The sequence below is a fragment of the Dromaius novaehollandiae genome, chromosome 2, assembly GCF_036370855.1.
Source record: "Dromaius novaehollandiae isolate bDroNov1 chromosome 2, bDroNov1.hap1, whole genome shotgun sequence".
NCBI lineage: Eukaryota > Metazoa > Chordata > Aves > Casuariiformes > Dromaiidae > Dromaius > Dromaius novaehollandiae.
The window spans coordinates 86,451,260-86,475,399 of NC_088099.1; the positions used below are offsets into that span (position 1 = coordinate 86,451,260).

Genomic DNA, 24,140 nt, shown 5'->3' on the forward strand with positions numbered 1-24,140 from the left:
AATAGTTAGGAGGTTGTACTGTCAGCAGAAATACATATGAAAACAACAGAGGACATAAAGAAATCTGCACTTGTTGAGTGTTAGATTAACGATTTGAGCGTTAGATTAATATCTTTGTGTGGGATGTGTATTTTAGAAAGTCTCAGACTTCGAAATGTTGTAAGAGAGCATGGCTTCAAGGCAGACAATTTTTTTGTAACACTGTGTTCCCAAGAGGGAAGGATTTTGTTTGACCAGAAAAATAATAACAAAATGCACGTGATCATTCCTATCTCCAACAATTTTAGGACTGAGGAGTTTTTTTTCGCTTGTTCTGTTACCATGTTTCCTTGCAGAGGTCCAGAATTTTTCCCATCAGGTTGCAGGAACTACTTGGCACCTCCACTTGCTGAAGTTAAAGTTCAGTACGGGGCTGCCCAGTTGTTTCTTTCATGCTTGTGAATGCAAGGCAGGACTGCAGCAGAAAAAAAATGTGTCCTCTAAAGTCCCTTGGCAGCATGAGGCAGATATCAATGAAAGCCTTAAAAGCTCCCTACTAATAACCTCAAGACCCAAACTGCCATTCAGTTGTATTTTGTGACCTTTGACACCTGACTTTCGTTTCCTGTTTAAAAGAAAAGATTAATATCCCTGAGTTCATTTTTCAGATAAAGAATGAATGTGCTTCAATCCATAAGCTGCATCTCAGAGGACAGTCAGGCTTATAAACCAATGGACATGAAAGAAATGATCAAAAAATGCTCCCAACCCCCCACCCCAAAATAAGACGAAACTCTTTTCTTTAGGACAGGAGAATTTTTTTTTAATATAGTACATTCAGAATAGTGGGGCAATAGGGCTTATAACTCTTTCTGTCTACTTGGTGCACCGCAATGATTCTCATCTAAAGCATATATTTTAAAATACTCTACTTTTTCTTTTTTAAAAACTGTCAGCAAAGCATCAATTCAATTTATTTGTACTTAACAATATATAGAAAATTAGATCCTGTATCTTGAAAAGGAGATTCTACCCCTACAGACCTAATGATGGATATAAGCTTTTATGCCACTGTAGAAAAGGTGAGAGGAAAAGCCACATGTGCCAAAAGCCTGTCCTATTGCTTAGTGTGCTAATGGCAGGTACTCAGTGGTGCTGAGAACCATAAAAGGACTATGCAGAAATGATGGCAAAATACTGCATAGCTGGCAATAAGCCCCTGTTTCATGAGAAGTTGGAATGTTTTATTCTCTCATGACATTCCTCTGAGCTAGGGACTGAATCAAAAACATACAGAAATTAAAATTCAAAAATACAAAACAAAACCAAAAAAGCAAAGCAAGAAAAAAGAATGAGCACAAAATGATCCAACAACGTTTTCTATATTGAGGTGAAGAGCTAAATATAGGTAGCTAGGAACTATCAAAGACTCACAGCCTAAGTGGAGACGCTATGTACTAAGCAATCTTTTTGTTACGCTTCTCCAATATTTAAGTCTGAGGCATAACTGTTACGCCTTGCTGAATTGTTCTAAAGGTTTCAGTGAAGGTCAAGGCTCTCTGGGAATGGTGTTTCGATTCTGCCACATTTCAGTGCAACAGATTAACAGTTCCGTGGCAAAACCGGTGGCATTTGTTTTACTCATTTACATTTTGGAATGAATATTGCTGTGTAGGTGACATTAACTTTTTAGGGAAGGGAAAAGTAGCTATTGTATCCAGTTTACTGAAGACTCAGGAAAATCATATAGGTATGGATTTATACTGTGCAATTGCTTTTCTGTTTTTATGTTTTTTTGTTTCAACATTCACTCAGATTAGAAAATGTATTTCCTTTTTTTCCTCTCTTTCTGTCTTTATGTCTTCTTCTTTGTTTGGAATAGCCTAGATCATGTACTCCTACACAGATTTGAAGGGTATCTTATTTTTCTTAATATATAATTAGGGAAATATAAACTGTAGAAAAGTTGGTTTTTTTCCAGTTGTTTAGTCAGTATTTGCAAGCCTTTATGTCCATGTTGCCTTAGCAGAACAACAGTATTTATTGCAAGCCTTCAAACCACATCCCCCTTGTCTTTGTAACAAGTGATTTCTTAGCCTATTGTTTAGGGGGGGATGTAAGTCTTGAGTATCTTATCATACAGTAACACTTCCAGTGTCAGGTGAGTGGGTCAGTATAGACTGGTTCCACTCTTTGTATGGAGGCCAGATAGCTAAATTAATTTACCTGCAGAATAACTATACCCTCAGTTCTGATGTTTACCCATTATTTAGTGTTTGTGTAGCACCATGCTTAATTTTAGTTGGTGAACAAGAAACTTTCAAAAGTACATGTTGGCTGTAATAACAGCTTTTTAGTAGATGCATTAAGATGACTGAAATGTCAGCCACACTGAGTCATATCCTATCACACCTTACTGACCACTTTTGTTTAGCCTGCATTGTGTTCCCAGCCCTGTTAGGGTTATCTCCATGGTCTGCCATGGAACAGAGCTAACAAAGCAATAGTTTGGAAGGAAAATGTGTATATTTGTACGATTTCTGTTCACTATGTTGCCTCTCTATTGATCCATTTCAATGCCAAGACAATGCAGATTCTAATTAAATGATTTATTCTCAGTGGCAAATATTCATCCTGGCAGTCAAATATTAATCCTGTAGTTACTAGCAAAACTGCATAATCAGACAGAAAGTTGGTTCCAAAGTGTAATGAGCATGGAAAGGATAAGTTCTTGAAAATGCTACTTTGCTTGTTGTTCTGATCAGGCTTAATGTAAGTAAGCTTAATGTAAGTATTCGGCAATACTAAAGAAGGGATACAAAACAGCTGCTCCAGAAGGAGGTTGGCTTCCGGATTAGACTACAGAAAGGACCATGTACCATCCAGCTGTGAGTGCAAAAATTGTTTCTTGTTGACTTAGGGCCAGATTACGATATCCTTATTTCCATGATAACTAGAAATGAAATACTTTTAATTAATACTTTAATTGCTTTAATTGCTTTAATTGAGCAATGGCACACAAGCTTGCTCAAAACATCATTTAAAATAGCCACTGGAAGAAAATTCTAAGCAGTAGGTTTTTGTTAGTAAGTGGCAACATGGTCTAAGAGAAAACAGTTACACTTCATAAAGAGAGATTAGTGACGGAAACTATTAATTTGCCTTTAATGACTATTTCAGACAGGAACTGGTTGTGTTGTAGATGTACTGAAATTTCTTTTTTGTTTTAAAGTTTATCTTACTATGCAGTTGGATGAAGAGTAAGCTGTTTTGGTTTTTTTCCTTTTATTTTTTAAGTAAGAGGTGATTGTGTACACCTCTTCAGTGTTTTCCCTTGTTGTTCTGAGTTTATACAATAGGGATTTCTTTTTAATGTTAGAAATTATATTCTACATATAAGTCAGGATTGTAAATATTGTCTTTAGACAGTTCTGTAGCAGCAGATGCAATTGCTAGGGCACAAAGACAAATGCTGTAATAGATTTTTTTATAATTTCTCATTCACAATACCTTCTGAAATCATTTTGATCCTCAGTTCTTTTCTGAAAAACAATGGAAGCACAATACATAAAATCATGCTGTCGTGCTTTTTTTCTTTTTTTGAACACCTCTACAGAATATACTTGATAATATGGCAAATTTCTTTCCTAATTATTAGCTATCATGTTTTTTCTCTAAGTTAGTTGATAGTTTCACAGTTTAGAGTAAGGTAATTGTCTTTCCAGCCCTCAGTACTGAAACACTATTCCAGTATCAGAAGCGTGTCAACTCTGACCCGCATGATATAAACCACTATTTTTTTACATAGTCATTTGAATTGGTATGGGTATCAATTCCCCTTTTATTAATATTCTGCTGTTAAAGTGTGATCTATCATGCCAGCATAACAGACAAGGAACAGCCTAAAATCTAGAAGAATCTTTAACCAAAATTAGAAATACTCTCTGCAAAGTGGCATTGTTTCTGAAGAAAATTTTCAGGCTGACCTTCTTTACTGGTACCTTCCCATTAATGTTTTATGTTTTTTCCAAAGAGTAGCTGTCTTTTTCTCATTTGCTTCCTGGAGGGAGTCAAAATGGCTTTTAATTGTCTCTGAAACTGTTTCCAAAGCTAGCTCTCTCAGTGGACCTGAAGAGAAAGATATGAGGCAAAGCTGTCATCCCTGGAGTTTCTTATTGCGGAAATGCTCATTAATGGTGGCAGCATAGGGAAAAGATGACACTGTCACTATTTCTCTAACATGGGAAGGACAAACAAGATTATTAAATAAATAAACGTAATGCAAAATGAAAGAGAACTGAATGACATTGTGTTTGTCTCTCTCAAACATGTCCCTCTTGTTTTTTAATTTGTACTTTAATGTTAAAAACTAGGGTCCCATTATATTTTATAACACTGGAAAGTCCCTTCTAAGATCATTTTGAAAATGGCGTCCCAGCCATGCTCCCAAACCTGCCAGTTCGCAAAGTCTGCAAGTCAGTCATAACACACAAACGAAAATGATGAGCCTTCAGAAGTTTTTTTTTTTTTTGGTCCCAATTTTGAAGAGCACATCAACACATCATTATATTTAAACAAAAATCTAGGTCTCTCTGACTCTTCGTAAAATTTAAGCACATGTCTAGATGGTATTCTGAAATCAAGATAATCATGAGATAGTGGACTGGATGTAAAACTGATGAAAGTAAATGCAGTTCTTATTAAACATCTCAGAAACAAATTAATTCCTGACTTAAATGGCACTAAAAATGGCATGTGGAGTTTAAGCAGGTCTACACTGTAAAGCAGAGTAATTTTCACTATTCAGTAGGTATGTAAAACAAATGAATTGCTTTGGCTTCATGCTTACAATCACACCGTAGGAAGAAACATCTCTTCATTCATGATGCTGTGATAATTTATGTTACAAGGGCTTAGAAAGAAGTCATTAACAAATTATAGTTCTAACCAAAGTGGATCAAAATCAATTATCTTTTATTTTTCCACATATGTTTCTGAAATTTTGAAGGCAATCAAACCCCTCAGTGAAAGTCACTAACACATCAAGTCAGAATTTGCTTTAAGTGGTGAAGCAGCTTTTAGAAACATTAGTCTCTTCTGCATACATGGAGAGAATGTTTTCTTGATTTCAGTTGATTCAGTTAATTAAATTAGATTAGCAGATCATTCAGAGTTGAAAACTGCAGGAAAGCCTTGCCTTTTTTTGTGTTGTTTTTTTTCGATCTCTGCATAAAATTGAGGTAAAATCTACCAGTTCTAAAGTCTTGTAGGTGATTTTGACCAGAAAGAATCTATTTAATTCACTCACTAAAAATGATACTTTGCTTAATGTTAGTTTAAATTAAACGCAAAATATTTTATGAGAAATATAGGTTCTCTATTTTGGGGGAATATTTGAGGTCTTTTTTTTCTTTGGTATCAATTACTATCATTGGTGAGCCCTTAGAATATCACACAGAGTAGAAATTAAATTGCTGCCTGACAATTTGTATTTTACAGTCTCTTTCAACTGTGCTGGCTATAAGTTTGTGTACAATTTAAAATGGCTTAAATCAACATTTTCATTGCCTTCCTCTGAGTTTCTTGCTGCTCATTTCCAGCTTTATGCTACATAGGACTTTGTGCTGTCTGGGTAATGAACTAGGCTGTGGAATGTTTTGGCTTAAAACTAGACTATTAAAATATATGTGCATGTATAAATCTACACACACACACAGATTCATTATATAAATATATATTTTTTTTCTGGGTTTGTCTGGATCAATGTAAATTCACTGCTTGACCATACAATTGTAGTTGAAGCCTCAAGATAGAGGGCTATGTGAAGGTAGGAGGAAGACTTAATTACTTCTTTTTGTAGAAACATCAGCTTTACTGACTTAAAGGTATATGAAACTGCAGCCTTAAGTGTGTCTTTGCTGCCAAGAGACGTGCACTGCTGTAGCAAGATAAAAAACAAGGATCACTAATCTACAATATAGAAAAGCATATGAAGATTTTGCCTTTGAATAACTAACTAGTGAACGTCAACAAACTACACTTGGGGCTTACCTAGAGTTGCCCATATGAACAGACAGTAGTCTCTCATTTCCATTAACATGTTTACTTAGTGGCTTTCAAAAAGAATGTACAATCAATAATTGGTTTATCTTAATGAGATAATTCAGCTGATTTTACTTAATGAAAAAAGAGCTGGATTTTTCTATTGATTCTTGAGGGCTATAGAAAGCTGATCTGGAATTTTCTGGTACATACTTTTCATTACAATACTACTCCTGGGTTTTAGCTTTCCTTTTCAAGAAAATATTGACAGATTTCCCACTTCGTCATTTTCCAGACAAAATTGTGAAATTGCCAAAGTCTCCTATTGCTGTTTAAATAAGCTTCTTAGTTTTAAATGTTAAGCTTAATGTCAGCAAAAACAAAACAAAATGAGAAAACCTGAACTAGGAATGAAATATGAAAACACTGACCTGATCTGTCGCCTTTAAATGCGACAATCTCCCGTCCGCCTGAGACGGCACGGAGGCTCCTTCTGCCTCCGGGCCAATGAGCACTGACACCAATATGAGGATGCTACAAATGGCGTTTATTGTACGTATGCATTCGCTTATATATCTACAAGCATACTGCTATCTCTGCGTCATATCCTTCCTCTTTCCGTGCCATCGCGAGATCTTCCGATCGCCGTTCCCTACATCTCCCCCTCCCCAGGCTTTGGCTATGCTATTTGCTTTAAATTGCCGTGTCGCGGGTTAAGCGTTCATAATGTGGGTGTGGGCGGGACCACCCCTTTTCTAGCAGTTGTCTTACCAAGCATCTAAATACTAGTTTACATGCTAATATGCCTAGCACGAGCATCAGCAGCAGGCACAACCCTTCTATTAGTAACTGCCTGGCCCATGGTCCTAGCCCAAGCCAATTACCACTACCGAACCCAGAAGGTCAAGCTCTTGCGGGTCCCAGGGCAATGATGCATTCAGCGTGTTCAAGCAGTTACTAATATTGCTTGTGTTTGTGCAATGCTCTCTCAGCTTTGGTAGGTCTACGGTCAAATTCAATGGGACCCCTATTAAGCATGTCTTAAAAGGCTGCCCCGCACCCGCCAGCATCAGGCAAAATTGCTTATTTCCTGTCCGGTTTGCCCAGGTGAGCCATAGATTGTTACTATCCCATTTCGCTAACGTTGGTTCGCCTTTCACCCCTTGGAGTCCCAGTCCCAGCATCGCTACGAGGAGAGCTACTTGGGTTGCTCCCCCTGCCATCTTCTCGGGTTTTCTGGTTACGCATTCTTCTTGTGGTTTCACGCGCCTTTTCTCATCTGTTCTTCTTCTCCTGTCTGCTGTCTTTGCTGCTAGGAGGGATCATCGGCCATTCAGGGTGGTCCTCCCCTGCAATAAAGCTCAGACATTCATTAATTCATTTGACTCTCTGCTTCCTGTCTTGTCCTTGCCCTGAGGTCTGGGCACACCCACTTTGCAGGGACCCATCTTACCACTTCCCCCTGCCTGACCGCTGCATACCCTCGTCCTTGGGTTACCAGCTGCCACCCCTCTTCCCATTCCCCTTTTTCCGGGATTCGGACCTTTACGTCTGGTCCCTCATGCATCGCTCGGACCGCCCAATGCTTTTCTGCTGGCGTCTTGTTCTCCTCCCCCCTGGTGAACTGGTTCAGACCGAATAAGGCCCGCATAATTATTTCTGATTGTTTGTGCGCGGGGATTCTTTGTGTATATCCTTCCCCCTCCCCAAGAATCTCGATCCTTTGCTTTAAAGTGCGGTTTGCTCGCTCGACGATGGCCTGACCTGTGCTATTATAGGCAATCCCGTGCACTAGCTTAATTCCCCACCGTACGGCCCATTCTTTCGTGCTTTGCGCTGTGAAACACGTGCCGTTGTCTGTTTTAATAGTTTCTGGGGCACCCAGCCAGGCCATTGCCGTGTGCCAATGCAACTGTGCCGCCCGCGCTGTGACTCGTTTATGTTGGGTCGCAACGATGATACCGCTGTGTGTGTCCACTGTGACAGCCAGCCAGGGCCGTGGTCGAAGTCGCTGGCACATTGTGAAGTCCGTTTGCCATATTTGGTTTCCTTTCAGCCCCCTGGGGTTGATGCCGGCGCCCCACAGGGGGGCGTTTTGGCAATACGGGCAAGCCGCAACCACTTCACGAGCCGTGGTGAGGGGGATATTGCAGCTTTTTGCCAGTGCTTTTGCACCAACATGGAGAAGGTCGTGCACCTGCCTTGCTTCTGCGACTGTCCACACACCTTTGGCCGCTTGATCGGCTTTATTGTTGCCTTCTTGGTACACTCCTTGGATTGCCTCATGACTCCGAACATGAATAACGGAGGCAGTGGCCCGCCGCTGTTGTAGGGCTTCTTCTAGCATTAGCGCAATGGGCGACCCGGCCCATCCGGGATACGACATGTTGTGTAACAATTTAAAGACGAACATGGAGTCTGTCACTACATTCAAATGCTCTTCTGGCCACATTTGCAATGCCTGCGCCACAGCTCGGGCCTCTAGATGCTGTACGCTACTGTCCGGCTCGCTGATCTTCACTCGGTGCCATTGGGCCTTTTGATCTTGCCACACAACGACCGCTGCCCTGGTCACCGATGACGCGTCGGTGAACACTGTGCGCCCTGGTGCAGGTCGCTGTAGCACTCGGGCTTTCAGATGGGGCCGAAGGACGGAGAGGTGTGTATACATCTCCAGCACAGGCGATAATCTGATTGTTCCTGGGAATCCTTCTAAAGCTATTGCTATACTATCTTGTTTCTGGACCACGCTGTCCCATTGACTCCTTTTTACCGGCAGTTAAATGGACTCAGGCTCCTTCGCGAAGTGCCGAACGGCGGAGGTTCGTCCCTTCTGTATCATCTGTGCCAACGCTGTTACGATTGTGACGTATGCCGTACTTATTTGGTTCGACACTATCCACCATACGACTTCCGGACGCTCCGGCGTCCCTTGTCCTAGAACGCCTATGGCTCCTGTTCTTGTAACTGCCACGTACAGATTGATAGGTCTGGCCGGGTCGTATCTCGTTACTCCACCCTTTGCCATGAGATCTTCTATTTTTCGGAGGGCTTCTAACGCGTTCGGTGTCATCTGCCTCGGTTCCCATGGTTTGCGGCCCTTGAGCAACTCGAACAGTGGCTCCATCCACTCCTTGGGAATACCTATCAGCCCTCGCAGCCATTGGAGAGCTCCAACCAATTGCTGTACATCATGCAACGTCCGTATCTCTCTATTGAGCTTTATCGGCTGTGGGACCACAGCTCTGGGGAGGATGGTGGTTCCCAGATAGTCGACAGATTCTCCCCTTTGTGTCTTCGCTTTCTGGACGTACAATCCCGCTTCATTTAGGCAGTTAATTACTGCCTGTTCTGCCTGATCGGTTTCTTGCTGGGTCTCTGCAGCTATTAGGAGGTCGTCCATGTAATGGATGATAAGCGCGCGCGGGAGCTGCGCTCTTACCGGCTGCAGTACCTTAGCTACTGCCGCCTGACAAATCGTAGGTGAATTTTTCATGCCCTGCGGGAGGACTGTCCATTGATATCGCGCTGCTGGCTCCTGCAGATTCTCTGAGGGCAGTGTGAAGGCAAATCGAGCTTTGTCCTGAGGGGCTAATGGTATAGAGAAAAAGCAATCTTGGATATCCATCACCACCACTGGCCAATTCTTTGGTATTGCTGATGGTAGTGGCAACCCCGGCTGGAGGGCACCCATCGCTTCCATCTGCTGATTTACCGCTCGTAGGTCGTGCAGTAATCGAAATTTAGACTTGTCCTTTTTGTGTATCACAAATATAGGAGTGTTCCAGGGACTGTGGCTTTCCTCCAGGTGTCCCTGCTCTAGTTCTCTACTTACTATTTGTCGGGCAGCCGCCAATTTGTCCCCTGTCAATGGCCACTGCTCTACCCACACAGGCTCATTGGAGCACCATGTCAGCGGGACAGCAAAATGAGCCCCGAGGAGGTAGGCAGTGGCCCTTACCCTAAATTTGTCAGGTGAAAGCCGCTTTGCGATAAGGCATCTCGCCCTAACAATGGTTCCCCTATGGCAGTTATGTACGGCCGCACACGGATGATCTGAGCAGGCCTATCCGGGTCCTCCAATACAATTGTGATATCGGTTTCAGAAATCATAGCCTCCGCCCTGCCTCCCACTCCATCTAACGAGCTTGCCACTTTTGCTGGCCAACTCGATGGCCACAACCACGAGGGCACACATGTAACATCTGCCCCCGTATCTAGCATCATTATTAAGGGGATGCTAGGAGGACCCGCCCCTGGTGGGCCTATCAGATGCGCTCTCACTCGGGGTCTCTTCTCACACCCTAAGACCAGGGCCACGCGGGGTTTCCCTTCGGAGTTTGGTCGCTGGAGCTGTCCATCAGCGGTGTGTTGTTGTTGACGGGGGCTACTTGAGGCCGGCTCACCGGGGAGGGGTGGCCCCCTACTTGCCCTCCCCGCTTCTCTATTCCCGGCCGCCAACAATCTCGTGCTCTGTGTCCTGGTTTTCCACAGGCCCAGCATGTAAGGCTCCCCATACCCCCTGTTGGGCGCGCGTAACTTCCCTTATTCGTGCACTGTGCTCTCAAATGGCCCATTCGCCCGCAGCCAAAGCATGGGCCTCCTTTTGGACCTCCTCTAGCTCTAACCTCCGGCATTGCCATAACTGCTGCAGCAATCTGTAGGGCTGTGGTCTTGTCCCGGTGTTCTAATACGTACTTGATCGTCTGCCCTAGACTTGCTCCCTTAGGCGCTGTTCTTAGGATTTCTTTTGTCAACTCGTTGCCCTGTTGTTTGATACATTCCAACATCACCGCTCCTTTTGCAGCGTCTGGTAAAGATGCAAGTTCTACTGCTGCCTGTAGTCTGTCACAAAACTTGTCAAACGGCTCTCCCACTCTCTGCTTCACAGTCGTCCATGGGTCTGCCTGTTGCACCAGTGGCCCAATATCATCAAAGGCCTTTCGAGATGCTTCTGTTGCCGCCAGTATCTCCCGAGGTCTCAGGCCCGCTGCCTGCTGCTGGGGCGTAGCCATGGCCGCATCATTTCCTCTTAACCGCGTTAGGGTGGATTGGCCCAGTGGGTTCTGCGGGTCTGCCTGCGCGGCCATCAACGCCTGCTGCAGGTGCGAGGTCCACGCTTCTTTCCACATAAGGACCATCGTGGGCGATAAGACCAGTCGCGCGAGGGTGCGACAATCCCACGGTACTAGGCCTCCCACGTGCGCCGCGTCCAGCAACGTCTGTGTCACCGGGTGTCGCAGGCCCTGTTCTTGCACTGCTTTCAATAGCTGTTGTACCGTCTTTGGGTCGAGGGGCACTCGTACTGGGAAGGCCCCTATTGGCGCACGAAACTTGAGGCCACTCAGGGCACATTCCGTCGCTATCAGTTTCCAGTCCGTTAGGGGAATTTCTTTTCCCCCTCCCGCTTGGGCAGAACCTGCTGCCTCTAATAGCCCTCTTTGTTTAGCTGCTGCCTCTAATAGCCCTCTTTGTTTAGCTATTTCCTCTTCCAGAGCTGTAAGCAGCATAAACATCTGCTCCATATCTCTTGTGACTTTCCTCCCCTTTTTTCCTCCCGCCTCTGACTGCGGCGGGGAACTCCGCCCTAGTTGCTGCATCTTCGTCGTTATTCCTTCTAAGGAGTCAGAGTCTGTGCCTGAGTCTTCAGTCTCCTCCTTCCGCAATGCTGGTCGACGCCCACTCCTCTCTCGGCCAGCGCCATCTTTCCCCGGGCGCAGCACCCTCGGTCTTTCCCTTGCTTCTGGTCTTTCCCCTGCTTCTTCTCTTCTTTCGTCTTCCCACTGCACCCGAATCATGGCTCCCGGCAGCCAGTCTCGGGGATCATCCACTATAAGCGGTCTTTCCTTTTCTTCTGCCTCCTCCACTTTCACCTTGCTTTCTTTTCCTCTACCCGCCACTGGCTTTTTCATATCTCGGTCTCCACAAAGGTCTCCTGGTTCTCCCCCTTCCATCGCCCTCATCTCTTTCCACGGGTACCGCGGCGGAGGCGGAGAAGAGGGCATTATTGGGTAAGCCTCTGGAGTTTCTGCCTCCCCCTCTCCCCGCTCTGGTTCTCGATAAACCGCCTCCTCCTTTATGTCTGTTTCCACACTCTCCGTTCTCACTTCATCCCCTACTATCGTCTCTCCCTCTATCACCTCCGTTCGCTCCTCTGCGTTCGCTGCTGTCTGTGTCGCCATTTCCACGGACATGTGCAGCGCCGCGCGAGCAGCCTGCCAGGTCTCACGCTCCTCCCTAGTCCTTTGTAAAATGATCGTTATGTCTCCCCATGTCTTAAGCTCTGCGGCCTTCTTCGTGGCCATAGCTCTCTGAGCGAGCGCTCGAGTGCATTTCTCCCAGTTAGAAGGGGAAAAAATGTCCCCTGGTCTAACTATCGCTCCGTCTTTCAGGAGCCGCCCGACGCAGTTCGCAACTGCATCCGCTCTCATAGAGAGCACCCATTCCCGGGCACCCACGCGTACAACCTTAACTACCGTGTCCATGATCCGGATCCTCTCGACCGCCTGCGGTCCGCCGTCTCAGCTATCACGTCGGGGTCACCACTTGTCGCCTTTAAATGCGACAATCTCCCGTCCGCCTGAGACGGCACGGAGGCTCCTTCTGCCTCCGGGCCAATGAGCACTGACACCAATATGAGGATGCTACAAATGGCGTTTATTGTACGTATGCATTCGCTTATATATCTACAAGCATACTGCTATCTCTGCGTCATATCCTTCCTCTTTCCGTGCCATCGCGAGATCTTCCGATCGCCGTTCCCTACACTGATCCAAACTTTGGGAAGTAAAGAAGGATTTTCAGTTGATTAATATTTTCAAGATACTACTTTTTTCATCAAATGGAATAGGAATATTTTTGAATAGTTCACACTCTTGTAGTGTGGGAAGAATCTATTCACAATTCTTTGCTTATTTATGGGAATGTACATGTATATCATATTACTTAAGGAACGCTCAGCTAAAATATTAGGCATTGTCCCTTACTAAAGCAGGTTGAAAGCAGGTACTCCCACTCCCCTATAGTTAACAAAACTAATGATAATATTTAGTGCTGCATATGTCAAAGCAGTGGATATCTGTGATGCAGATGATCAGGTGTTGTTCCTTGTTTCTCATCCTAGTGAATACATAAACAGAGAGCTTAGCTGTGTAAAGATTTCATCAGACCATGCTTCCACATGTAACTTTTTTTAAGCAACAAGTCAGACTTCAGTAGTTCCCACCTACTCTGCTTGTTCTCCAACACACCACCATCTGGTCCCTTCACTGCTGACACTGCCACAAAGCTTTCTTGAGCATGAACTTTGAGCTGATCTGAATTGAAAGTAATGCTCTAAGAACCCCACAAACTATTCCTAATTTCTCTAAATCTTTTCTTGCAATCTCATAGCATTGCAAAACACAAGTTTACAAGCACAATCCCATATGCACACACAAATCCTGACTTCCAGCTTTCTTATCAGCTTCTTGTTAAGTTGGATCCTGAACTGTCCAAAGTAAATCAAAACAATAACACTCAGGAGCCCATAAACTGCTTGTTCAGCTTTAAGAGTATAATCATTGGTAATTTTGTGTTATGCAATTGCATCACTATGATTGGATGCACTTGCACCATCTCTGATCTCTTCAGCTACAGTTAGCAGTTTATCTGATGGTCACTTAGCATCCTTGAATCACAGTTTGTGGGTCTGGGACTATGGCCATTTGCAATTTCTTTTATTTATTACAAATAAGCCCCCAAAAGGATGCCTTGATGTGCTATAAAATTATTATGGTGCTCTCTCAGCATTTATAAATAAGGCATTTAATATTTCAGAGAGCTGTAGCCATTATAATTGCAATAGTATTTGAAATGAACCAATGAGATTAGATTGTAGAGATCAAGAAGCAAAAATTCATGCAGGGAATTACGTCACAGATAGTAGTTGAGCAGCTAGAACTACTCTATAATATACATTATGCTAGCAGTTCAAAGCAGTTAGATTAATTTCTTCTTACACTGAACTCCAATTGTAAATGGTACTTCAGAATATTTTTAGAAAACTTTTTAAAAATCACTGGTTTTGTATAATTCCAAATTTATGGACATAAAATTACTGAAGTTACTCATTAAAAAAAAATACTAAGCAAAAAGAGAGCTCCTTATGCACTCTGATTCCTCAAAGCAGTGAGGTATGCCGTTAACTTTGATTGAAATGAATGGGAATTAAGCACATAGGTAAGAATCAAGGAGCCTCAAAACAAAGGTGTTAAGAATTGAGTTGCAGTGTTGACCCCCACCCACTGTCGGAGGGATAAACCTGAGTGCTCTGCTCAGCTGACATCAGGCTGATCAGCATCTGACAGCATGCAGTTGCCTTGAGAATAGGGTAGGATGACTGGTTCTAAATAAGTATCAGTCTTTCCAGGATCAGCAACATCAGGTAGAAATTTTCTTTTGCACAAGTTGTTTCACTGGAAGCCAAGACAAAACAAAACAAAAAAACTTAACAGCAAAAAATTATCCTTTTCTTACCCCTTTACTGTACCTGTTCTTACTGTGATGTATAATAAGAACATATGGGAGTGAATGAGGTTTGAGGGGGTGCATGCAGTTCCTGTTCGTAGTGCTCCTACAAGAAAAATATACAGAAGGTAACATGCTCTGAGTCATTCTGAATTAGACCATTCTCATTTCCTTGATGATGGAAAAGAGGGCAAGGAGCAAGAATATCTATGGCAACCGAGGTTTAAGAGCAAGAGTTCTGTGTTCCTACTGTTAGCGCTTCTCTGTACCCTATGCCAGTAATATCACCAGTTTGGGAAAATGAACTTTCTTTTCCCATCTTGCTATAACTGCATAATCTAAAATAAGCAGAGGCCCTGAGTACTCAAAGGCTGTTTTATTGAAATGATTTGAGGACATATTTATAGTGTATCTTCTTTATTTTTACTTTTTTCCTATTTAAATTGGGAGGTCAAGAGAAGAAAAATACATCAGTCTTTGCTGTGGGGTAGTTACTCAGATGGCTTTCTCTACTGTTTTTGGTACTAGTTATACTGAACCAAGCAGCAAGGACAAAAGAATTGACTGCAATAATATTTTTGGAGGCATATGTTATCATACATATGGAGTAAGTGATGTCCTCATTCCCTTTCTTTCTTTCTTTATTTTTATTTAATCAAGAAATAGCCAGAGTCTAGTGGCAATAAAGACTTTGTAGGACTTCTTTATGTCATTTTTGCCGGACAACATTAAATTAGAATATTACAGAATAGTAGTTGTTGTAATGAGTCCCATCTGCACACAATAGCAAATACAACCTGCTAGTTGTTTTCCAAAAAAGAATTGGGTGGGAAATTTTCAGAGAACTAGCTTCCTATACAGAAATGCTAATTCACTGGGACTAATTGTTGGCATGAATCGGTAAGTTTTGGCAAGTTTGTCAAATTGATGTTTTCCAAAATTCTTGAAATGTCTCATTATTAAATTAAGTGTTTAAATGGAAAAAATTTAGTCTCTCAACTCAAAACTCTTAGCCTTAGGTGATTGAGCCTATAGTGGTTAAGAATACAATATTCAGATCAGATATAAAAGGTAGCTGTAGTCAAAATGAAAAGCTCTGTCTTGGGAAGAGAGTATTCTTGCACCAGAGCTATTTCTAAAATGCTGAGTTTTATCCTCAGTTTGTAAAATAATTACGTTTAAATCTCAGATGTTTCCCTGTATATAAAATCTCTTGGCCAAATAATTCTGCTATTACTGTTCCTTCTCATGAGTGAATTAGCTCCGCTCTCCTTATCAGTGCATGATATGGGCAGTTCAATATCCCATCACTGATGCGGGTCTAACAGGAAACTTACTCCCAGGTGCAGCGCTGATTTTCCCTGGATCCAGAGCATTTTCCCTGGATTCAGAGCATCGCTGTCCTTAATGCAGGCACTGGCACATGTGCAGGGAGAACAAATCCCACTGAATTGTCCATGCTGGACCTGGCAGAGTTGGGGATGCTGTCCTGGTGATACTGCAGGAAGGCCTTGTCGTATTTTGTGGGCTTTGATGTATCAGGAACAGAAATGCCCAGGTCAAGGGATAATGGGAAGTTAATTTCCATGTCATTTCACCAGGATGAGAGCAGTGTAACCAAAAGGAGCATTCAGGCTTTTTATCTTTTCCTTCTATTTCTTATGCATAAACTTCTTTTAAAATAACTTACTGTGGTTTCTCAAAGTTTAGTGAAACTGAAATTAGGCTGTATTCTACATACCTAGGCATAATCTTGTTGATTGGAAGTTGGAATAGTGGGGTGTGAGACAAGGTCGTATTTTTTGTCCTTGTTTTATGTCACTAAATACATTGTTTACAACAGTGAATATGTCCCACTTCAGCGTTTCATGCCGCAGGAGCAAAGCTATTAGGTGAATATCCACCTGCACTGGTTACACTATTATAAACCCACCAGGTGGTCCATCATCTCTCATGCTGCAAGACTAAGACTCTTACTTGTGCAAGCCTATGCTCTCTTTCTTAACAAAACCTAACATAGTTGTGGTTTTGTGAGGACAAAACTATAGTCATTAGAACTGGTGAAGTTAGTGACCTAACTTTTCTGAACTGGAAAGTTTCCAGTATGACTGCCCTGATCAGTCTAATTCGTAGAACATGTTTCCACAAATACACATACAGTTGACAGTTTGAACATAATAAAAATTATTTAGCTAGACTGTGAAATTTTGAGACTAAAACTCCTAGTCAGAATTACAAACCTGGGATTTACACTCATTAGCCTTTCTTAGAAAAAAGATAGGAAACACTAAGGGTCTAGCACAACAGAAATTTGAGTTCTGCTGAGCTGCGTTACAGTTGTATCGCTGCATCTATTTTCTATTAGATTTTTCTTACATGGTAGCTTTGAAATTGAGATGTACTCTATTGTGATGTGTGCAAGTGTGAAGACCTAAGACAAATTTAAACTTGTAAGTTAAACCCTGAATTAGTAGTTGAAGAGAAATCTGGAAATCTAACAAATAGAGCTTGAATAACTTAGTGTCAGCACTGTGGAAATGTTTGTGAATTTTAAATGCATTCTCCTTCCCCTAAGGGAAAACACAACAAACAGATAGACCACCACATATAAAGCTTAGTCAGATTTGTTTTATTATTAACTTACTATATATACAAAAGAGCGTATACATATTACTTTACAGTTTAGCTGACAGCTCCAATTTTGTAATGTTTACCTTAACAGATAAATTTTGCTAAATTTAAAAAAAATATCTTTTCTACCCTGATGTACTGCACATTTTGTGAAAAATGACATCTGGTGGAGGATTGTTCTCAAAGATAACTGCCTTAATTTGCAAGCTAAGATAGTTATTTAGGCTCGCCATTGTACATCACAATATTTCTGCATAAAAAAGTCAGTTGATAGATTCTCCGCAATCAGTAAAGTACAGATTAAAGTATTCTGCCATGCAAATCAAAATTCATTTCTGCTTTAAAATTCCTCAGGCTTTTTATGTATAATTGTCTCTACCTTTATAAAACCCTGTTCATAAAATTCTATTTTTGTGTGTGTTTGTGTGTGTGTGTATATATATATATATATATATATATAATATATATATATATATAATTCTAATTCATGGTTCTTCAGGCCTAGTTTTCAGACTTTTGGAGTTTTCTGTTGACATTTATAATCGTATCTAACCACATATATGGTTACTTTGAATTTCATGGCACGTGCAGCTCCTTTAGAAATAAATGAAGTCCAGAAGTCTGCAACATCATTGAAAACCTTGTTGTTTTTTATATGTATTGAAATATAGGTTTTAGTATCTAAATTTAAAGACTTAAATAGCATAAGACTTCTGCTTTTTAAGGAGCAATCACTGAATCTAATTTGTGAAGCCACAAGCTGCACAGTTTCTTAACTGCGTGACACATGACCCATTGCTTCCCAGGGAAATATATAAAGAAAGAATCAAGTGAAGTTGCCCTATTTGGCAGAGTATAAAAACATGCAGTTACCTGGTATTTGGAAGAACAATAAATATGCCCAGATACTTCAAATTGTGAGCACAAACAAAATATTTTAAATTAAGAAAAATAGGAAATTGAATTATCGTCATTACTTCATCTTACTTTTATTTTCATCCTTGCAATTCCTTGCTACATCTATAAATCGGCAACAGTTTTTCCCAGTGCTTATACTGGGAAAACTTACTTTTGGGATCTATTTACATTACCCATTTACATCAATACTTAGCTGTCAATGTGAAATTATTGCTTTTTCCCTCCTTTTTGCCTTTTTTTTGTTCTGTGTAGATTTTCCGTGCAATGTGCAAAAAAGATTGCTTTGAAATAACAGATTGAGGAAAGACACTGTAGTGTTGCTTCAGAAAGGCTCAGAATGACTACTTATTTATATATAGCAAAATTCTGGAAATAAGACAGAACTGTGTGATGCAGCATGACCTCCCTCTTGATAGAACTTAATAGCATATGCTCTCTCAGCCAGGGGTTACAATTTAGCCCAACAGCTGACTAATAAGATTTTAAGCATAATATTGCTAAACACAGCTCTTCCTACATAGGGCAATTATTGCAAATAGTAATGAGGAAGAATTATTTAATTTGAATTAATTACTCAGCCCACCATACCCTTGAAGTAATCAATGAAGGTAATAATCTGTTTATTTTGAGTGGTGTATTTTATTTCCTCAGTGACCTTCAATATACAAATTCTCTAGGCCATTATTCATTTTATTTTACTTCGACTAACTCCCATGGACATCTACACTTTTGACTCTAGTTTTTACTAAGAACAGAATGAAAAGTGTTTAACGACACTTGAGGATTTTACCAACAAGATTTTTTTGTATTAGTAGTAGGCAATATGTTATTAAATGATATTACGTGATTGGTTTTGCCTGTCTCAAGAGCTAAAGAATACACACAGATCTAATATTGAAGTGAACTGAATAACAGAGTTAGCTCTAAGATTTGCAGAGTGTTGCACTGATTCCATATATATGAATTGCATTTTGTGCTGTTCCCATCTCTGGGTTTCTCAGAACTGGTTTATGAAGTTATGAATAATTCATGCATGGTGACAGAGATGGGATATCTTCCTCACCCTACTACCCCACAAAAAATTAGTATCCTACTGAACATATAAACTGCATAAAGCACCATCCAAATTTCTTTTCATGCTTTGAAGGAATACTACATAGTTTAATCTCCAAACATTTTTATAACAAAGCATATAGCCAGAATGCCACCAAGTTTTATCCATGAAGGAAATTTCCAGATGAAAAGATGGTTTTATAGTTGAACTGTTTGGCTTAGGAAACTTCAGTCCTAACTCCACATGTCCTAATCCCAGGGCAATGGATATACAGTAACGAGGCTGGAACTCACCTTTATGGCCCTGTTCAGCCTGTCCCTAGATTAATCTTACTGATGTGGGGGTGGGGGATGGTCTGGGCCAGCCCAGAAAACCACAGTGTCTTCCTAAACCTATTTAAGATTTAGAGCATGCTTTTTATTAAGAGTCCTCCATCTCTCTTTTGCAGACATTAACAAATTTTATTTATTTATTGTTTAATCTTGTACTGGCAATGGATGGTTAGCGCCGCTTATTTCAATAATCAGCTAAATCGAACCCTGAACAGCAATAGCCATAAAATGTATTTCTGTACTGTGTGGGGACTGATCCTAGTCTTTCTTAATCCCCCTTTTCTTTTATGTTGTTACGCTTTGTTTCCAAGTAGATCACCTAAACTATCCTGCATGCAAAGCTCAAGCACTGACAATGAAAATAAATGGAAAAGCACACATGGTGCCAAGCAGCTGATACTGTGTACTTTGAGGGAATAATCAGCAAGCCTGAAGATGGCAGACCCAAATCCTCTTGATCGCTGTGGTGCCTTGGCAGCACAGCAACAAAATAGAAATAATTCAGAAGGGAAAAATAGAAATGATTAATTACATTTAGAAGAAACAAAAGAAAACCCAAACTACTCAGTCAGTTATGGATGAGAAGGAAAACTCTGAATTTATTTTACGGGCATAAACAGAAAGACTGACATTTCATTAAAGATGTGAAACAGAAGCACAGCCAGTCTTTGGAATAAAAATAAACGAAGTATAAGTTAGAGGAGATCATACTGTAAGAGATTTGCAGTTTGGATATGTCTCTAAGTCTCCAAGCACTCCTGGAAATGCAGATGGTTATGGTGGCCTTTCATCCCTGTCTACTTTGGACATTTGTAATTTTTTTCCCCCAGATATGGACTGCCCAGAGGTGCCTGTCCTGTGGATGTTGTTCTTGTGGTATTAGAGTCCACACAAGACACTTTGGAAGTTATAGCCAGTTTAAATATGTAGCTACTAGCTGACTTACCTGTGTTAGCTGAAAAAGGTTTTATATCTGCACTTTAACAACTGCCTGATTTTATCTGCTGTAAAGCATTCAGTATTTTCATTGAAGCTTGATACAGGGTGCCAGCCCTGAGAGATTGGAGAATTTACCTACTCATTCCTGCAAAGGCCTCTGCACGTGCCTGGGAGTAGGACTGAGGCATAGCATCTCTTCTTCTGGTTATTTTTATTTTTAGATTTTAGTGGGGTCTCTGGCTCTCCTATAAAGGGTTTTTTATTACTTGGTTTTCTCTTTTTCAAAAACTTTGCTGCTGCTTCTTTTTTCAATTTACATAAATATCCATATATTTCTACTGTTGTCTAATATGATAGATTAAAATACAGTGATGACAGACAGTATAATCATTTCACCTGCACAAATCCATTGCCAGCTTTCTCAATTGCATTTTGGTAACATGAAGAGGCTATAAGGGAGGCACAGGCTCCCATCAGGTTAAGTAATAAAAGATGATCAATATTCAAAAGCAGTTACAGCCTAAACAAAGGCCAACAAAGAATGGGAGGATATACATTGGTCTTCTCATTTCCAGCCTCAACCTCTAGGCTTTCTTTTGTAAGCTCTGCGTCTGCCAGTTCCTGAGAGGTAGCTGATTTCATTTTGAGCAAAGCACCCAGAAGAGGCTGTCCTACAATACCATCCACATAGGACAGCATGTTCCGTGGGCATCCACATGCTGCGTGGATCTTATGCAAAAATACATGAAGCAAGAATATCAAGATCTACTACAAATGGCTGACGTTCAAAGATATGTCAGTCAACAGGAAAAGATTGTCACCAAATATATACAATAATATAGACTTTTGGCTTATGAAGACAAAATTTAAATTCTCATTTGTCCCTTAGGTTGACCATTACTAGTCATAAGTTGCTACTTAAGGATATTGAAATAGTGGTGATCCTTGAGGAGAGGTAAGATGGAGGGAGGAATTCTAAGTGTATTATTGTGTCTCAGACAGTATCTAATTCTTCTGAACTATTGCTGCTCCCCTTTCTTGCAAGACCATAAATTAATTTTATAGGTTGTAGGTCTATGGGGAAAGAGGTTGATAACTTAACCATGCCCACAGACAGAAACAGAAAATTAGAATTAAAACCCTTTCATGGGAAGGGACTCGCAGAGCTCCATGCTAGTTTGCATAATAGGAAACTGAAATTCTTTCAAACACTGAGGGATGTCTGTCTGCAGATTTCATGGATTCAAAACACAAATCACAGCTGGCTCTGGAGGAATGGAGTGCAGGTGATCATTTTGTGTTGCTTGTGTTTTTACCTACAAGAGAAACGTCTAAGAGTATTCTCTTTTTTAACCTTTAATATGAATGCTCCCAAGCATTAACACAAGCACTCTTTCACACTCTCTCTTGTTACCTTTATGGACTATGCTATCTGAAAGATGCCACATGTGGCACTGACAGGCAGCTATTCAGAGAATGGCAGAAAGCCAGTAAATCACTCAGTGGAGCTTCTTGTCCTTCCAGCCATGTCTTACAGAATCTACAATTTCTGCCTTCGAACAGTATACCTCAATGTCAGGATTTATGTTCTTTAAACTTTTATACGTAAAAGTGACAAAAAAGATACACATTCTATTGCTAATTGATTTTTCTCTCCTTTCAGAGTTCAAGCGCACAAATCCCAGCATGTGTTAACTAGTCTCTTGCAGTGCTTCCAAGTAGTCTGAGGCATGCAAACAAAGTAGGTTTTTTCCTCCTCTGGGAGGAGGAGAAAAAAGCATGTTACAAACCGCATCTTTGGGTTATTCATGGTACCAGCAGTTCGTTCAAAATCTGTGGAAAACTTTCATACATGAAATGGAATTTTCAGTCCTAGTCAGAGTATAAACGGATATGAAAAAAACTATAATCTTTGCCTACTTCATGTATATTCATTATTTTCAGATGTTCAAAAGTTTTTGGCATCGAACCAACTCTTCTAATAGGAGCTGCTGTACAGACTGCATTAAATATCCTGTTAAAGCTTTTGTACCTGATAAAATTTGTAATAGGACAGAAGAATCAGTATTACATGTTCAGCCAAAGGATCAGTCTAGCCTAGTACTTTCTCTACAACAGTGGCTATATGTGGATACTCAAGAAAGAGAAAGAAAAGGACAAGCATATATGATCCCTACTCCATAACTATTTATATTATGACCACATAAATCAATCTCATTAAACGGCACTTTCAAAAGTTGACATTGACTATGCCCTCAGATGCTATGATGGAACCTGTTTTCAGAAGATGATAATCTCTCTCTGAAATTTCAAATGTCTGTGGGATGGCTCACATTGGCTGGATGCACCCAGTTCTAGATAATCCAAGTCTTTTATCACGTGGTTTCATATTAAATCTCACATATGCAAAGTTATTATTAAATAAATATGAATACATCTGAAAAAGAATTGGTGAATGTTAATGTGCTGTGTAGGCCGAGGAAAAGTTTGAACTGCAGCTGTCTCAGCTGAAGTCTCACATACACTCTATAATTGAATAATTCTGAGTTGATCTTGAAACACAGGGTATCATAGTCTCTGTTCTTCCTCCAATGAGCTTTTACATACAATGATATCAGTATGTGACAAAATATTCATTTCTGAGCATCTTTTGTTTTGCGCAGTGCTTTCCAATAGATATTCTAAACTCAAAATCTAATCTGCTTGTTTTCTTTTGTATCAGCTCTAGAAAGCTTTAGTAAATATTTTCTTATGCAAACTCAGATTTGTTAGAATGAGAACCAGATTTGCTAATACTCTTGGCTTCTTTGTACTGCTTCAGGGACACACAGCATCACGCACGCTTTTTGGCTGGCCGGAGACCAGGGTAAGCGGCATTGCTGACATGCCTCACACAAACAGCCTAGAAAGTGTGAGCCAATGCGTCCAAGGAAAAGGTTCACATAAACTCACATCTCAGATTCTAAGGCATATACATGAAATGCGACTACCCCCTTATCTTTTTATACATAAATAACGAAGGTGTTGGGGCTAGAGAAGGGGCTGGGAACACTTATAAAACTAAATAAACTTGCTGCCTGTGTAACTATAGAAATTACAGTGTAGACCAAACTAAACCAAACTTCAATGCCTCTTCCATTTCTCCTAAGAAGATATGGAAGTCTTGTGTGTTACATCAGTTCTAAATTGGGGAAGCACAAAAGATTTTCAGGAAAAATGGAAAGCAAAACCAGCAAACAAAATGACAGCTGCTACTGTTTGTAGCAGGCCTTCAAAAAACCAAACAGATGACCAAAAGCCCCTATTTGCTTTTAAGATTTTTTGGCAGAAAACAGGATAATATAACCAACTGCCTGTCGCTGCCTGAGTTGTATGCAAGTGTTACCACTTGAAATGGTACAGATCCTCTAGCAGATCCACTGAATTCCTAATTTAATCATCAGTGCATTGCAGTATGGCAGCACGTTATACTCATCGCCTGGAACTGTGATCTAGGAAACCCAGACCCACTGCATTGTTGTTAATTGCCCATGATATTGTCTTAAAACAGCTGAGGTGTACCCTTGAGTCTTTTTCATAGACAGAATTGTCTCCAGGTTTTTCTTCTGAGACTTCAGAAATAATGTGTTAAACCAAATATTCACAACAGAGAAATATCTCTCTGCCTGGCACCAAAAGTAAAAATGGTCCCAACATGATACACAACAGCCCTCAGTAACAGTAAGCAGAGTTACAGC

General features: G+C 40.9%; 1 long non-coding RNA gene across 2 annotated transcripts in view; it reads left to right on the plus strand.

The window, feature by feature from the left end:
• Positions 1-2,671: 2,671 nt before the first annotated feature.
• LOC112989894 (uncharacterized) overlaps positions 2,672-24,140 on the plus strand; it is a 42,193-nt gene continuing 20,724 nt past the window's right edge. For both annotated transcript variants that reach the window (XR_010387763.1, XR_010387764.1), the window contains exon 1: positions 2,672-2,867. This is a non-coding gene — a long non-coding RNA (uncharacterized LOC112989894). The remainder of the gene's footprint in view (positions 2,868-24,140) is intronic.